Source organism: Protopterus annectens, chromosome 11.part0, assembly GCF_019279795.1.
Source record: "Protopterus annectens isolate FY-2018-M chromosome 11.part0, PAN1.0, whole genome shotgun sequence".
Lineage (NCBI taxonomy): Eukaryota > Metazoa > Chordata > Ceratodontiformes > Protopteridae > Protopterus > Protopterus annectens.
Window position 1 is genome coordinate 558903605 of NC_056745.1, and position 15707 is coordinate 558919311.

The window sequence follows — 15707 nt, forward strand, 5'->3', positions numbered from 1 at the left end:
CTCTACCATAGATATGTGATGAGTAATGGCTAGTTTACTGTCTATGCACATCCTCCATTCCCTGACAACTGGGAGAAATCTTAGGGGCATGCTGTCAATAGAGTAGTTACCAGGGATGGCCAAATTCCCAAAGGATACTATTATGCATTTCTTGGCATTTACTTTTAGTCCATAGCTCTGACACCAGTTATTTGTCTATGACATTATTCTTGGAGAACATTAGTGTTAGTGGGGCATGATATGACTGCTCCTAATTTGTAATTGTCTGCAAATTTGGACATCCAGATGCCCTTGAAGTTGGCCTTGTCTTCAGAAAATTAGATGCAAAAAAGAAGTAGTCTCAGGACCGATCCCTGAGAGACTCTGATAGTGACTGTCCTCTTTGTAGAGGTGGACTCCCCAATTTTAAAGTAGAATCACACTGACAGACTCAGAATAACATGTTTATTTCATCATGGTATGGTGTTTCCTACATTTTAACACTACTCTGGGACTATTTACAGGTTTTTAAATATTTTTATACATAATTTCTGAGTCTGACCACATGGGGTCTGGCATCTTGAAATAATTCCGACTGTTTACTCTGCCTCTAGGTATCCCACAATGCAGTACTTCTCTGTAAAATGTGATCATGCAGGCCTCTTTCTTCCTAAAGCTCCTGCCACTGCATTAATTTTACATGCATAAACTGCTGTCTTTCAGTCAGTTTTAAGTAACATTTCATGCCGTTCAATGACTACTTACAAGACAAACAGTGCAAATGCCACAGAACAGACTTTCAAATTGCTTTTTACTGCTGCTGCTTTTTAGAGTGGCTAAATTTCAGTCATTTGTGAAGCCAGAATTGTACTAGTTTAACTTATCTCCCATCCCCCTTCACACTTAACTTCTTAAAGGGTAATTTGAGCTGCTACCTGCTGTGATTGACAGCTCACAGCAGGAGACTTGACTCATATACTGTTTCCTTATTCTAGCCTTTACTTTCTGTGTGGGTAGGGAAGGGTCCAGGGAGCTGTGACATCACAGCATGGGTGGATTTTTAGGATGGTCATGGTGATGTCAGATTGGGGAGGGAATTGGCCGGAAAATCACCTGTATTCACCGGCCTTGATGACATCAATGAATTGTAGACTGCAGCAAGCTATTCCAGGGTGAGATAAAAGTTTTTTGAAAGTGAAATCACCAGAGTACAGTAAGGTACTGTTCTAGTGGAGAGAAACAGACAATTTAAAATATGTTAAATGCTGTATTGTTGTTTATTCATAGCAGGGACAGTAAATAGGGGGAAAAGGGACAGAGAAGTTGAGCACTTCATAACAGAATCCCATTGCTGTCTTTTAACATCCTGAGTCCTGCCTGTGAGCCAGCTGGCTATCCACCGGGTGACATATGGGTTAATACCTATCCTCTTGAGTTTAAAAAGAGACAAAACTTTGTAGGGGCCTTGTTGAAAGGGGTCCTAAACTAGCCAAACGGTAACTTCAACTGAGTGCAGTAGCCTGGTTTGTAGAAAATAATTAAAAAAAATAAAGGAGTTGCCATGCCTTAATAATCAAGGGCAATAGCCACTCCGGGCTAGTTTTGGTGTTAACAAGCCTGTATCAGATAAGTGGTGGTCATTTTCAATAGAATCTGAATGGGATGGTCTTCAGTTTTTTTGAGTCTGTAATCAAAATAAAATAACTTTAGTTAGAGGAAAATGATCAGTGTCCTTAAAAGGAACATGGATTCAGTAGGAGTCATGCTATAAGATAAAATTCAAAGCCCTATTTATGCTTGTCCTTACAAGGACATTTTGTAGTAAGATCTCAGTAAATCAGGAGTAGTGCAGGTTGTTAGCTCAAGAAAGACTCTGGATGCCTTAGTTCTTCATCAGAAAATATTTAATGGCAGATGAGCACTGTTTTAAAAAACAATTTTACCATCAATTGAACTGTGCTATTAAATAATACCAGTGAATTGGGTGTGTGTTAGGTTCATAGGTTCATAGGTAGGTACTAGGCTATCTGCCCAAAGGTATTTATAAGCCTAGCCAGAATGTATTGGCTTTCGCCACCCCCTTAGATTAGTTCCCTATGCCTCTGTCCAGCAGAGCCACTGAAGTGATCCCCGAGGTAAACTATCTGTTTCCCATCCACTCGTCAAGGTTTCTTTTGAAGAGTGTTAGCAAGGAGCTCTGCCTAATGTAGATTGGGATCTTGTTACAAAGCATGGAAAGTCTCTGGGACAGGAATCTATCCCTCCAGCATATCCTGTTTATTGTTGTGGTGAGGTTTAGATCCCTAGAGCGTGTGGCTCGAGGGAATAAGGTTTTCTTTAGGTGGAGCATGTCCATCAATTCTGGGTTGGACATGGCCTTGTATGTCAGGCAGAGATCACCTCTGAGTAGGCATTAAGCAACCGAGTAAAGCTGTAGTTTCTTCAGTCGAGCTGCATAGGGCATTTGTTTGAGGCCAGTGATCCTCTTGGTCAGGTACTTCTGTGGTCTTTCCAGCTGTTGCAGGTGTCTTGTAAGGTACATCCCAAATGGGGCATTGTACTCTATGATGGGTCTGATGAGTGATGAGTAGAGGGGCACAATGACCTCTTTTGATCTGAATGTGAACCCTTTTGCGATTAGGTGGGCCATGTAGAAGGATTTTCTAACCACTTTGGCAATGTGATTATCAAAGGTGAGATTACTATCTACTTGGGTCCCCAGATCCCTTATTACGTCTTCCTTATTTAGGGGACTACCACCTATGTGGTAGTATGTGGGTACTTTGTTTTTTCCAAAGGGGATGACTATGCACTTTTTGGCATTGAGCTTGAGGCCATGATTTTGACACCAGGTATCCGTCTCAGTGAAACCCTTTTGGAGGATGTCTGTGTCAGCCAGAGAGTCAATTATAGCCCCTAGTTTGCAGTTGTCTGTGAACTTGGTCAGCCATAGTCCTCCTGTGCTTGCCTGTATCTCTGAAAAGTATATGCCAAACAGGAGGGGTCCTAGGACTGAGCCCTGCGGAATGCCACTTGTAACCAGTTTAGAGTTGGACCTAGCTTCCACAACTCTCAACATGTGGATTCTATCCGTGAGCCAGTTGGCAACCCATCTTGTGACGTAGGGGTTTGTGTTCCGGCTGGTGAGCTTGTCTATAATACCAGAATGGGGAATGGTGTCGAAGGCCTTAGCAAGGTCTAAGTAGGCTGTGTGTACCACCTTTCCCTCATCTATAGCCTTGGTAACTGTCTCAAAGAAGTCTACCAGGTTTAGGAGACATGAACTGGGTAGGGTCCAGTGTTTGGAGGTTCCCAATGTCTCTGTTAATGAGTTCCATGATGATGTGCTCCATAGCCTTGCAGACCAAGCTAGTCAGGCTTATAGGGCGATAGTTCCTGGGGTCTGTTGTGGCTCCACCTTTGTGGAGCAGAATAACCATTGCTGTGCACCACTCTATAGGTATGTAGCCTGTGGAGAGGCTGAGTTTGACCAGTGTGTTTAGCTGAGGGGTTAGTTCATCTTTGAGCTCATGTAGGACGCAGCCTGGGACACCGTCCGGTCCCATTGATGCTGTGTTTTTGGCTTTGGAGAGGGCTGTTTTATCCTGAGTGTCTGTGATTTCAGGGACTCTACATTCTTCTGGTATGGTTATGGACCCTTTTGGGGGTGAGAGGGGAGTGAAGCTTGCGCTGAACCTGTCTGCCAGGATGTTGGCGATATCGGTCGGTCCAGTGTATTTTGTGCCATTCTGCACTAACTTGAGCAAATCTGAGCATTGCCACTTAGATTCTTGACATAGCTAAAGAATGCCTTGTAGTTATCTTTGGAGTCCTTGGCAATTTTTCTTTCAAAGCTCGCCTTGGATGATTTTATGAGGGATCGTAGTTTATTGCTGATACTGATCAGGGATGTCTTCCCTTCTTGGGAGTTTGCTCTTTTCTGTACTAGTTTCCTCCTTCTATTGTATAGCTTGTTTATGGCAGGAGTCCAACAAACTGGTTTCCTTTTCTTGAAGGAGTGAGTCTTGGTTTTGTTTGGAATGGCATGATCCATGCATTCTTGTAGGTGCCCATAGAATGCATTAGTAAAGGATTTTGCAGCTTAGACAGCATTATCCTTCAGCATGGGGGCTGGGGCTTTGAAACATTCCACCTTGGTCTTAAGTAATGTGAAGTTTGCTTTTGAAAAGTTTTTCATGGTGGTTTTCTTGTCCGAGGGTGGGGGCGGAATATGGCTATCCAAAGTGATTTGTTTATGGTCAGATCTAACCAGCGAGGGGTTGACCTCCAGTGTGGAACACCGGTCGCCCATGTTGGTGATGACCAGGTCCAATATGTTGTCACCTCTGGTGGGAGTATTGACCAGTTGAACCAGGGTGTTTGAGTTTATAAATTCTAGGAAATGTTGGGCAAGGGAGTTAGTACTTGAGTAGTTCACCCAGTTAATGTTTGGGTAATTGAAATCACCCAATATTAGGGTGTTTGGTAGGAACTTGTTTCCCAGTGTTTCCAGAAATGTGGAATGGGGGTCCTGGGACATGGTGGGTGATCTGTAACAAACTACAATTTGAATTGCAGTTTTGCCTGTTGTTAGTTGCACGTGGATGATCTCTGAAGCATCATGCTGTGCCACTAACCTGGAGGTATGGGTATCCTTGATGAATATGGATATGCCCTTGCCTTTTGTATTTCTGTTTGGGTTCTGTGGCCGAAATGTATGGTATGAGTTGTAGCCTGGTAGTGCTGGGGTGCTCTCTGGAGCCTTAAACCAGGTTTCTGTTACTGCACATATATCAATTTTCTCCATACTGAGGAGTGCCTTGAGTGCATGCATTTTGAGGTTTAGACTTCTGGCATTGAGTAGCATTACCCTCAGTTTTTTGTTACTTGTGCTATTTACGGCAGTGGGTTTGTCTTTTGAGCCTTGCCTAAAAAAGGCACTATGGGGGTGGCAAGAGCCTTGGCCAGTATTCAAAAGCCTAAGGGTGACAGGTGCAAGCCGTCTCTAGTGAAGCAGCATGGCTTGTCGAGCATGTCATCCCAAGTGGACAGGCACTGGATCCCCTTTGAATGACACCAGAAACTTGGCCAATTGTTGAAATCGAGAATTTTTTCTTTATACCGTGGTATCATTCTTGGAGAGGGCAGGATGCTACTCAGGGTCATACCGGCCTGGGCTATGTGATCAGAGAGCTCTTCCATGTCTCTTTTCATGTAGTCCAGGGAGGTACTGCTCAGGTCATTCACACCAACATGGACAATTACAGAGTCATATTTGTACTTGTTCTGGAGTGACCTGAGTGCTTGTGTTATGTGGTGGATCCTGGAACCCGACAGGCAGCTAACAGTAACCTTCTTCTTATTCAGCCTAGTGAGTGGGATGTCAGTGAGCCTGACTATAGAGTCACCTATTACTAGTAAGTTGGGTATGTTATTTTGCATTAAGGGCTGTGATTGCATGGCACACTGGTTTTGTGAAGTATGTGTTTCATGGTTTGTGTTGGGGGGTGGAGGTTGCTTGGATGTTTGCTTTGGAGGTCTCTTTTGGTTTTGCAGATTTTTATTTAGAGCCTCCCGAGTATGTTTTCATGCATCTATGTTAGGAGTGGTTGCTCATTGGTATAGCTTACTGGTTGAGGCTATCCTTGTGAGACCCAATAGTATCCACCCTTTTTATTACATCTTAGGTGCCAAAAAAGAGCTCCATTGCTTAGCGGCCATCCAGAGAATCAAGTTTACTACAATGTGTTGTTTTAATGTTAGGATGTGTAACATAATATTATATCAAAAATTACATACAAGTGAAAATATCTGTATAGGACTAAACAGTGGTTAGAAACATTAAGTGAAATAATTAGGCTAAAGCATTAGAAGAAAAAGTTCTTCAGTGCTTTCACTAAAATGCTTCATCAGATCTGCCTTTTTAATGAAATAACATCTGGTAGCTGATTGTGGACAAGATTTAATTTTATTTCAACAGACTATGCTGTTGTGGTATGGCTGATTTATATTTTTGTTATTACTTCTATCCTTAGTTTGATTTAGAGTTTCCAAAGACCTATACAGGTACTGTGAAAGATTACTATTCCACTTTAAACTTGATATAGCATAATATCCAGCACCCTCCCCACTATGATACACATTCACAAGATCCTAGGTTGACTAAGTCAGTAGTTATACTACATATTTCCCCAATGCACTCCACACAAGCTTCATAAATCTATTTCCATACTTCATTGATTAACAACTCAATCCCATAGCCTATTTTGGCACTCTTCTCCAGCCTAATAAGTACCCCTCAGCTAGGGAACTGAAGCTAAAACCTAACCCCACAACTTACAGACACAAACACACCTTAACCTAAGTAAAAGCAGAAGGATTACTAATAATATTTAGTTGATTTAATAGTAAAAGCAAAAGATAAGTCATTGTTCTTCACTCATTATTTTTATACACATGGGACGCAAAGTAAAACTGATAGGATTTATGCCTCTACATATTTACTTAATAAAGTGAATTGTTTTCAAATTGTTCCTTGCCCTTTACTTGATCATAATGCACTAACTATTAATATATTAACGGATATAAGGAAATTTCAGATTATTTATAGAATCCCAAGATATATATATATATATATATATATATATATATATATATATTATATATGGGTCTACTTCATTTCACCTAACTTCCAATTCACTGACTTTCATTTCTCTGACCCCATTTCACTGACACTTCATTTCACTGACAGTTCATTTGACTGACAAGTATTATTAGCAAGAAAATGGAATATTCCCCCTTCCCCACTGTAGTGCGACCCTGGAGTTAGAATATATAGTTGGGGGGGTGGGGGCACAGCCCCCCACATCGGGGGGTGGGGGGTGCAGCCCCCCACTTCATTTCATATGATATGAAATGAATTTCATATTGTTAAGTTTTGATATAATATTGCTTAGTAAAAGAAAAGTAACCCCCCAACTATATATTCTAACTCCAGGGTCGCACTACAGTGGGGAAGGGGGCATATTCCATTTTCTTGCTAATAATACTTGTCAGTCAAATGAACTGTCAGTGAAATGAAGTGTCAGTGAAATGAAATTTCAGTCATTTGGTCTCAGTCAAACGGGAGTCAGTGAATTGGAAGTTAGGTGAAATGAAGTAGACCCATATATATATATATATATATATATATATATATATATATATATATATATATATATCGACACAAACACACACACACACACACACACACACACACACATATGATGAAAGTAAAAGAATTTAAGAGTTATTTTGAGGGAAAAAAAGTTTTTTTTTTTATCTTTCAATGATAATGGTCCATTTAGTAAAGTCATACTATGGGACTCCTTAACATGCATATTAAAGATAGAATGAGAAGATGAGCTAGTAATAAAATAAAAGAGTGGGATAAATAGTTGGTAGAAATACAAGATGAAATAACACAAAGCATGGTTTAAACAACAGACAAAGAAATTAGATAATGAATTCATTAAAAAAATTAATGACAAAATATCAAACAGTTTTAATGCATAAAGTGGAGCTAGCTTTAGGAAAAAATAAAATTGCACAGTTATGCAATGACTTCAAAAAATCTACATAGATTAGCTAATAGAACTAATTTTTTTTGTGTGTGTCTTTCGGCTTTTCCCGGTTAGGGGTCGCCACAGCGGAACTCCGGTCCGATAATGACTGGTAGTGGATTTTTACGTACCGGGTTACCAGCCCTGATGCACAACCTTCAATGAAGGCATGCCCCATTCACGTATGCCTCCACACAGAAGACGCTCTAGCTGAGAATCGAATGGGACAACGTCTTGCTATGCGGCGACAACGCTACCACAGCACTGCTAATAGAGCTAAAATAATAAGCAAAAAAACACAAATCAACAATATCCAAAATTATCACACTAATAAAATTACTTCAGGCATAGAGGAAATGCTTAATTTTTTAAAAATTATATGAGGCTCTTAATAAAGATAAAAATAATAATAATCCTGATGATTACAAAAATTGATAATTATTTAAAGAGAAATGTTACTAATAAATGTAATGACCAACAACATGGCATTGTGGAAAAAAGATATGATGGGTAATTGTATAATACAGCTGAAGATGTGTCAGCTGAAAGAAAAAAAAAGAATAGTTAAAATAAATAGTAAAGGTATATTGTTAATGTAAGGAAAATTTGATTTTGACAATGTGAAACGTGTAAATATTATTAAAGTGGAACTGAATGTGTAAATATTTGGAATATGGACGTAAATAATGTAAACGTGTATAATATTAACATGTATAAATAAAGCAACTCCTAATTTGTCAGTAACTGTTGTGGGATCTTCTACATCCTCCTGGGGTATCAACAGAGTTCAGGTGGATTATTTTAAGTACTCTCACTTTTATAGTTTTGCTCTGAATACTAAAGTTATTTTGGTGTGTTAGACTGCATGGTTTGGGATTGTGGACACTATGTGAGCTGTTTGCTGGATTGTTTTGTTACTTTTGAAGATAGATTTGTAATTATTAAAATGATTATATTACCCAATATTATATAAATATTGCACTCAATAACTTTAATACCTGACAAAAAAAAAGGAAAAATGCTAACTTCATTTTATGGTATCCTAAAAAGCCAATAATTGCTTACATAAATCATATAAGATTATGGGAGTATGGTGGTATTAGCTTCCCAGATGTAGACTCTTATTCTATTGTTGCAAATTTTAACTCTGTTATACGCTGGATAGACTTCACTTACACTCAGTGGGAAGCCATTCAGGAGTAAATTTTACTAAATTGTTTAAGTTTATCAAATATGGCAAATAAAAAATATGTAGCAATCATTTCACCTGGTTAATAAAATTTACCCTAGAAGGAAATTAATTTTCAGTCTTTAGACTCTGCATATATGAAATCAGTTCTTAAAACATTTAAGAAGTATATATTTAAAACTCCATTAATATCAAAATGGAAATGTTTGTGCTTTCCCATTGCAGACAACTCTAGATTTAAGGTCAGAACAATGTTAAAATGGATTTATTAAAAAAGGAATGGATTAGTATTATGGTCTTATTGCATTGGGAAAGGAAAGGCTATGTCACCAGAATATTTAATGAAAGATTATAAGTTTCTTGAATGTGTTAACCAGTTAATATTATCAGTCAGTAAGAAATTAAATGAATTTGTAGATAATATGAGTTTAGAGGAGCAGAACCTCTTCACCCATTATATGAATGCAATCATTGAGGGTAAATTGTCCTTCAAAGGAAGCTTATCCAAGTTATATAAGTTAATTATAAATAATTATTTTGATGCCTGACTCAGTAGATGGTAAAAATAAAACTGCTACTTAAATCAGTTAGTCAAACTTATTCAAGTTTATACTGGAAAAGTTTTATGTAGAAATATATACATGGAGTGTTACTCCCTATAAAATCTCAAAGTTTAGTAAAATGACTTCTTTAGTTGAAGAACCCAAGAAAATACACAAATGAAAAATGAATGACATACCACCTATGCGATGCACGGACAACTCAAAGCCAACTGCCAAAACTTTATTTCAAAGTTGAACGCTTTCATTCTTACTGTTTTCATAACTTCATCAGAGCTAAAATCATCCATTAAAACACTTTAAATAACCCACCAAAAGGTCACATGATGTAAAAGTCACATGATAAAAAGGACAAATAAAATCACAAACAGTCAAAATGCTTCAATTTTAAAATTGAATTACTCAAAACTGTCTCATTTAAACCAGGGTAGCTTGTGGCATTTAACTCAATTTGCCACCTCAATTCACAAGCATCTAAATGTTCATCCATAATCCTACCCTGAATGTCCTTCCTAATTTGTTCAATAATTAAAAAGCTGAAGCCATGTGTGTCACAAACCACAGCATGTTTGTAAAGAACATTGGTAAGTTTGTTTTTCCTAATATCTAAACAATGCTCATATATACGATCTCTTAATATCTTAGAGGTTTTTCCCACATAAAAAGCTGGACATTGTAAACACTGGGATAAGTACACCATGTTTGTAGAACTACAATTATAATCTTAGAGCAATATGGGTAAAAAACAGATTTTTTTCATACCATGTTTTTTGTAATATGCTTCTTCCTGTTTTGCTGTTTCCAAATAATTTTTAAAAGTTTTTGTCTCTCCTATAAACAAATTGCAGTTTCTCAACTATTTTGTTTAATATGCTAGAATCTGTATCACATATATTCCAATTTTTGTTAATGCATTTTGCTATATCATGGCAGTCCAGGGTAAAAATAGTAATGAAAAGCCTCTTATTCATGTCCTCAGTCCCTATGGAGTGTTTTATGGTCTCCATATCTATATTACTAGAGTTATTCAAAATGGGTAGGTAAAAGCTCATTTCTCTTTTGTTCACTACTTCCAGACGTATATCAGTCAATAGTGTAATTTCTTTTGGAAAACATATTAATAACTACATTACACTCATAATTAAAGGACTCAGGTTCAGAAACCATCCTGGCCAATCTAACTAATTGGACAAAAAAATGCACAAAAACAAACCGAGCGAAAAGCACTGGAAAGAAAAACAATATACCACGCAGGTTAAATCCAAAGTTTAATGATGCTTCCTGATACCTCAGCCATCAGCCTTCAAGGGAATGAATTTTACATCATGTGCAACATCTTAAATATTAAATTGAACCACTCCTAATCATCCATTAATTAACTCATTCGGTAATTAAACTGGCTCATTGGATGATCAAACGCTACCATTGTTTCACAATACCCATCTCCCAACTTTGTAACATATTTTAATACATTTTAACATGCAGTTACATTACATTTTCTGATTTGTTTTATATTTTACTAAATAAATTATAAATTATATTATAACATTACATTGACATACTTTCTAACCCTACAGTGCTCCTAAGTGCTATTATGCCCATAACTGATGTAACATAAAAAGTATAAAGAACATAAAAATGTGTGTTTTTTACCTATATCTTGAGAATTAATCCCAATATTGGCTGTCCAGTTTCACTCACAAGACACAAATATTAACCTCCTGATTTAGGCCTTTAGGCCTAAGAGTACCAACATTAATAATAAACTTAGATTCCAACTGCAGCAACTTAGTGGAAAAATCTGCTCCCACTGTAAAATTAGGTCTGGCCAGAACACTGAAAAATAAACTACTATCTGACCCCCCCATGATCCTCATGAAAATGATTTGCCACTGGATTATCCAACTTAACATTTCGAATGTCACTAAGATGTTCCATAACATGAACCTTGGCCATCCTTTTAGTTTGGCCTATATACCATCTGGTAGATGTAAACCCACATCCTATGATGTAAACAATTTCTCAATTTGAAAGAGCTTTTAAATTTGAGGAAACAAAAAGGTGTTGTTGGTTGTTTGGGCTGCTATCCTTCTGGTAGATGCAAGTTATGTAACAAGGCCAGGAATTTAGAGGGGACTTTTATCAATAGACAGAAATATAAGGCCATGGAGAGTTTCAACTGCAGGTCCTGTGGGGTTGTTTTGGTACTCTTAGGCCTAAATCAGGAGGTTAATATTTATGTCTTGTGAGTGAAACTGGACAGCCAATATTAGGGTTCATTCTAAAGACATAAGTAAAAAACATATTTTTATTTTCTTTATACTTATTATGGTACAACAGTTATGGGCATAATAGCACTTAGGAGCACTGTAGGGTCAGAAGGTATGTCAATGTGATAATGTTATAATATCATTTATAATTTATTTAGTAAAATATAAAACAAATCAGAAAATGTAATGAAACTGCAGGTTAAAATGTTTTAAAATATGTTAGAATGTTGGGAGAGGGGTATTGTGAAACAATAGTAGCTTCTGATCATCCAATGAGTCAATTTAATTATTGAATGAGTACCGGATGAATAGGAGTGGTTCAATTTAATATTTAAGATGTTGCACGTGATTTGAAAATTCATTTCCTTGAAGGCTGAGGGCCAAGGCACCAGGAGCCATCATTTAACTTTGGATTTTACCTACGTGGTACATTGTTTTTCTTTCCAGTGCTTTCCACTCGGTTTGTTTTTTGTGCCTTTATTTATTTTGACAATCTAACTAATTGGCCCTTAACCACTGAGTTTTTCTGATGATTTGAATGCCGACTAGAAAAATGAAGGTATGAGTTTGAAAATGTTTGCTTACGATACATATTGAAAATAAACTTTTGATTGACAACATCCTTACTAATCGTCACATCCAGAAAAGTAATTCTGTATCTGTCAACGTTTGAGGAGAAAGAGAAAAACTCTGTAGTATTGTTAATATAATTAAAAAATTCCTCCAACCTTTCATTAGTGTCATTCCATGAAATAAAAATGTCATCCAAAAATCTGGTATAGAGAATCCAGCTGTCTTTGTAGTTACCGGTGAGCAAATATTGATCTTCCCACTCAGCCATAACATAATTGGCAAACAAAGGCAGCACCCATGGCCACACCAGTGGTTTGCCTGTAAAAGTGACCTTCAAAATGTATAAAAAAATTTTTAGCACTATTTCCATCATTGTAACCATAGCATCTACTTTGCTAGTTCCTAGGTCAGTACATCTAATAGTTGGATCTCAAACGATTTGAGATCCAATTCATGCAGAATAACTGTAAACAAACTATGTACATCAATAGTTACAAAAAATGATGTCTGGAGAAAATTTAATACCATTCAAAAGCCTCAAAAAATGCCATGAATCTTTACCGACCTATTCATAGGATCATAGGACCATAAGATCATAGGAAGTTACTGAAGCCCTTACAAACCTAGCCAAGAATTTAGCCCATGATCTGACAAGTCACCATCCTATGCCCCTGTCCAGCAGGGACATAAGTGAAATTCCAGGGGTGCATTTTCTGTTCCCCATACAGTTATTTAGGTTGTGCATAAAAAAGGTTAATGAGGTACACTGCTTGACATGGAGAGGGAGCCTATTTCACAGAAGGGGGAGTCTCTGGGACACAAATCTATCCCACCAAGTCCTATTGACCAGGTTGAGGTTGCGTGTGTGGGTTACTCGAATGGAGCTTGACTTGCAGATATGCAGCTGTTTCATCAAGATGGGGTCTGAGATTGCTTTGTATGCCAGACAGAGATCACCTCTGAGGAGTCTGTTTTAGATTGAATAGAGGGACAGGGCCTTTAGCCTATCTGTGTAGGGTATATATTTGAGGCACTGGATTCTTTTGGTGAGGAACCTGTGGGCTCTCCAGCTGCTGCATGTGCTTTATGAGGTACATGCTGAAAGGGGCGTTGTACTCAATAATGGGTCTTATAAGGGAAGAATACAGGGATGTTATGACCACCTTGTCCTTGGATGAGATGCCCTTACCGACCTGGGTGCCCAAGTCCCTCATGGCTGATTGCATGCTTAGGACCTTGTTATTAATGTGATAATACTCAATAATGGGTCTTATAAGGGAAGAATACAGGGATGTTATAACCACCTTGTCCCTGGATGAGATACCTTTACCAGCCTGAGTGCCCAAGTCCCTCATGACTGATTGCATGCTTAGGACCTTGTTATTAATGTGATAATTTGTGGGGACATCACTCTCTCCAAAGGGGATGGTGATGCATTTTTTGGCATTCAGTTTGAGGCCATGTTGCTGGCACCAGTTATTTGTTTGGGTGAAAACCTCTTGGAGGATGTACACATCACTAGGGGAACTGATGACAGTGCCCAGCTTGCAGTCATTTGCAGACTTGGTCAGCTATAGCCCACTGGTTTTGGCCTGCACCTCAGAAAAGTATATCCCAAGCAACAGAAGCCCCAAGACCTATCCCTGGGGTACACCACTCATTACTGGTCTACTGCTTGAGGTGGCTTCCCCTATTTTGACTGGGTGGGTTCTATCAATGAGCCAGTTTGCTGCCCATCTGGTAACATATGGCTTAGTGTCTAGTTGAGAGAGTTTATCTATTATACCAGAGTGGGGAATAGTATTGAAGGCTTTGGCCAGGTCAAACTTGGTGGTTCTTCCCTTTGTCCATGACTTTGGTGACTGTCTCAAAGAAGTCAACCAAATTTAACAGGCATGCCCTCCCCTTGATGAAACCAAACTGTGTAGGATCAAGTGTTTGGAGGTCGCCAATGTCCTTGTTAATGAGGTCCATGATAATCCGCTGCATAGCCTTGCAGATCAGGTTAGTTTGGTCGATGTTCAATATTACTAATATCATCCTTCAAAATACTATCCAGAAACTTGGATAGTAATATAGATATGGGGATGGTAAAACACTCCATAGGGACTGAGTGCATGAATAAGAGCCTTTTCATTTCTACTTTTACCCTGGACAGCCATGCTATAGCAAATTGCATTAACAAAAATTGGAATATATTTTATACATATTCTAACATATTAAACAAAATAGGGGAGAAACCACAATTTGTTTATAGGCGAGACAAAACTTTAAAAGAATTATATGGAAACAGCAAAACAGGAAGACACATTTTATAAAAACATGGTATGAAAAATGTGTTTTTTGCCCACATTGCTCTAAGATTGTATGTGGAAATAATTTTACAGTATGAGGGGTGACCTCTCAAATCAGAAGACATTTCAATTGTAGTTCTACGAACATGGCATACTTAGCCCGATGTTTACAATGCCCCACCTTTTTTATGGGAAAAACCTCTGGGAAGCGAAGAGATAGAATATATGAGCATTGTTTAGATATTAGGAAAAACAAACTTACCAATGCTCTTTACAAACATGTTATGGTTTGTGATATACATAGCTTTGATGTTTTAATTATTGAACAAATTAGGAAGGACATTCAGGGTATGATTATGGATGAACATTTGGATGCATGTGAACTGAGGTGGTAAATTGAATTAAATGCCACAAGCTACCCTGGTTTAAATTAGACTGTTTCAATTAATTCAAGTTTAAAATTGAAGAATTTTGACTGATTGTGATTTTATTTGTTCTTTTTATCATGTGACTTTTACATCATATGACCTCTTGGCGGGTTATTTAAACAGTGTTTTACTGTATGATTTTAGTTCTGATGAAGTTCTGAAAACAGTAAGAATGAAAGCATTCAGCTTTGGAATAAATCTTTGGCACGTTACAGCTGGCTTTGAGTCGTCCTTCTGTGCATCACATAGGTGGTGTATCATTCATTTACTTTCAATCTGTTGGAGATATAGTAAAGATGTAAAAACATATTGGAGACATATTTATGGATTGTCAAAAATTAGGTATATTGGGAAGATATAAGTATGTTTTTAAGAGGTTATGGTCTGATAACTGTTCTTTCACCAGATCAATAATACTAAAGAATGTTCCACTTCCTTTATCTGTAAAAGCTAAACAACAACTGTTCTGGAGTTTTTTAGCAGTAGCTAGAAAAGTTATGACAAAAATTGGAAATAGAATTCAGTTCCTACATTCAAATAATTTTTAAATTTAAAAGCAATACTATGTAAAACTGAAAAATAAGTGATCAGAACAAGATCTCTAATTCATACTAAGACTTTCAGCAGTTGAGATAGCCATGAGTGTTGTTTTTGAAATACCAAGACTCTTAATGTATTCCTAGCACTGTATAACAGTATGTAATGTTGAAGTTCTTCCTTTCTGTATATATCTATATATATATATATATATATATATATATATGTATATATATATATATTGTAAATATGTTAAATTAATAAAAAAATTCTTTA

The 15707-nt window shown here is 37.5% G+C and overlaps 1 protein-coding gene across 1 annotated transcript in view; it reads left to right on the forward strand.

The window, feature by feature from the left end:
• The window catches only part of PTPRQ (protein tyrosine phosphatase receptor type Q), a 4272575-nt gene that overhangs the window by 3954908 nt on the left and 301960 nt on the right, over positions 1-15707 (forward strand). The gene's annotated exons all lie outside the window — the stretch shown is intronic.